The 3,062-nt window shown below is 34.2% G+C and overlaps 1 pseudogene across 1 annotated transcript; it reads left to right on the forward strand.

The window, feature by feature from the left end:
* The first annotated feature begins 618 nt into the window (after nt 1-618).
* Nucleotides 619-1,653, forward strand: LOC149232400 (putative aldo-keto reductase 4; annotated as a pseudogene). Its single transcript, XR_016247532.1, has 3 exons — nt 619-791; nt 881-983; nt 1,277-1,653. The product of XR_016247532.1 is annotated as a putative aldo-keto reductase 4 (transcript).
* Nucleotides 1,654-3,062: the final 1,409 nt, after the last annotated feature.

A 3,062-nucleotide genomic window follows, 5' to 3' on the forward strand; every position in this document is an offset into this window, starting at 1 on the left:
ACAAATTGCAAAGTTTCCTTTTTTCCTTTCATTTTAGTTGTTGAATGCTTCGATCTTATGCCTTGTCAATTTTGTGTGCTTATTTGTAGGAAGTATAAGGCGTTCCTGCATTTCCTTCTAGTAAAATGTTGAGGTCAAACTGAGAAAACTACTTGTTTTCATTCACAATTGAATATATATTTGATTGATGCAGAAAACTGTTAATTGTCTCGGAAGTGCATTTTTAAGTGGTATACTCAAATTGCACATGGGATATGATGCAGAAAACTATTCATTATCTGGGAAGTTCATTTTATAAGTGGTTTATGCAACCTGCACATCAGTCATAACCTTTTAGTCCCTAGAAAAAATTAAATTCATTCTAGGCGAGGTGTTGGCAACTACATTTTGCTTGCCTTTATGCAATCAACAAAATGGAAAACATGAAGCATGATTAGATCTCAATGTGCATTCGTTTTAAATTTTAATAGGAGAAAGTTTGTCACTATAATGGTCACTTGAATATCATTATTCTTTTATGTATTTCTTCCTTGGTTGCACTTCTCTAATTTCCAATTTTATATGCTTAACTATTGGTTGTTTGAAAAGTTTTATCTCTGTATCTTTTATCTTTTATAGATGGGAGAACTGAAAAAATTAGTTGAAGAAGGGTAAATAAAATACATTGGACTTTCCGAGGCTTCTTCATCAACGATTCGAAGAGCTCATGTTGTTCATCCTATAACAACAGTTCAAATAGAGTGGTCCTTGTGGAGTAGGGATATAGAGGAAGAGATTATTCCAACTTGCAGGTACAGGATGCTTTGGAGTTCATACTTTCCATGTGGCCATTCACCTAATTCTAGAAGATGCAAACTAAAAATTAAACATTTCATTGCAGGGAGCTTGGCATTGGAATTGTGCCATATAGCCCTCTAGGGCGGGGTTTCCTGTCTGCTGGAGCAAAGTTAATTGAGAATTTAGAAGATGGTGATTTCAGAAAGGTATTTTGGATCTATTATTCTTACTTTGTATATTTTAGCTTTATGAATAGTTTTTGTTTTTTTTATAGATGCTTGTTTTCATCTACACATAAGCTTTCTATGTTTCTACTCTTTTCCATGTTATACGAAATAGAGATATAGTTTGAAAAGACATCATACATGCTCTCCCAACCTTTCCATTTTTTTCATTTTGTTTTCCTTCCATTCCAGATAGCTAGTTGTGGATCAAGTTGAAGACATATCTCTGATTTTTTTGCCTATTTGTAACACACCTTTTGTTTTTTTTGTTGCAGTTTATGCCAAGGTTTAGTAAAGAGAATCTTGAAAAAAATAAGGTTGTATTTGAGAGGATATGTGAAATAGCTTCAAAGAAGGGGTGCTCCCCCTCCCAACTAGCACTTGCTTGGGTTCAACATCAGGGAAATGATGTTGCACCGATACCTGGGACAACCAAAGTGAAGAACTTAGAAGAAAACATAGGTGCTCTTTCCGTTGAGCTCACACCCTTGGAGATGAAAGAAGTAGAAGATTTGGTGTCCTCAGCTGGTGTCTTTGGAGATCAATCTGGTGATATGGTCTTAACATGGATGAACTCAGAAACACCTCCCCTGTCTTCATGGAAAGCTGCAGTATAATGTTTTTTAACACATGCTTATGAAATCTGTGAAATCTTTCATGTACAAAGGCATAGCTCTTCTAAGGGATATACTATTTTTCCTCTTCTCAACAATAAAGATGCTATGTCTTTCTATCTTAAACATAAATTTATTATTTTCTAATTATTCTATTTGTTTGAACCTAGTTTTTTATCATAATTTAAGTAAATTTTGAATGTACATTGACTGATTTTGATCATGATCATGATTTAAGTAATTTTAGTGATATAAATTCAAAAAATAAAACAATTAAAATACTTCATTACATTTCACTTTTCCATTTTAATCAATTAAAAACAATATAGAGATGCCATGTCTTTGTATATTAGACAAGGACTTAACTTGGTGCTGTGAGCATAGCATTTCTCTGTATATGTTATATGTTGGATTTATGTTTTGATTTGAAATGTGTGGAGCATGTACAAAGGCCGTTGGCTGAAGTAATGTGAAGTTAATTAGTTGCAGCTTGGTTTGGGATGGCTACCATTATAACTAACTCAAGAGTATATCGATAACTTATGATTCAGTAAAAATCCAAAAACTTTTGGAGCCACACCCACTTTTTGAGGGTCTCAAGCTTCATACTCTTTTAGCCTTGTCAGAACAGTCCCAATTTCATTCGAGATTTGAACTTGGTGGAGAGAGTGCAAGATCTACTCCCACCACTTCAACCATTGCTACTCAACAGAAGGGTTTATTAATCAATATAACAAATACCAAAGGTTTGACAGACCACTAGAATGATGAAATTCTCTTACAATCAATTATCCCTCTACTATAGTTTGAAGTGTAGGCCATTGAATTTGTGGAATTGTTCCCAATGCGAGCTAGACACATTTTACATTTCTTTCTGTAACTTGTGAAAAACATGTGCTTGTTGAGGCCATTGTTATTGGGTCTTCACTAGTGTCAGGTATTATGGCTCTTTCTATGGTGATTAACACTAAACGAAAGTGGAGAGTTGATAGGGTCTTTTCCTTCTCCTCTAATATATGTTTAGTGTAGGATCATACCCAAATATACCCAATTTAACGATTTTCCTTGCCTTGGTTGGAGTGATGCAAAGATGAAATAGAATGTAAAGTTGGCTGGATTGTCCTTATCAGCTTGCTTATTTATCATTTATGAGGGAACTAAGCAAAAGAAAGGTGTATATTAGAGAGAGAAAAAAAACATTGGTCTAAGAAGGGGTAAGAAGTTGTCTTTTTTTTCATTGAGGGATATAAATGCAGGACGTAGAAACATATAAACCCTTACAATTATCCTTTAGCTAAATGGGCCTAAGTTTGGAAATCATTAGCACCTAAAAAAGTTAAATTTTCCATTTGTCCTTGAAGGGAAAATTCTTATTGTAGAAAACAGTAAAGAAGAGGTTTCCAAGGGCCTTGTATGTGTGTGCATTGCTAGAAAGCAAATAAAACTC

Source organism: Pinus tabuliformis, chromosome J (assembly GCF_031772625.1).
Source record: "Pinus tabuliformis cultivar Carrire ecotype Pingquan chromosome J, CPIR1, whole genome shotgun sequence".
Lineage (NCBI taxonomy): Eukaryota > Viridiplantae > Streptophyta > Pinopsida > Pinales > Pinaceae > Pinus > Pinus tabuliformis.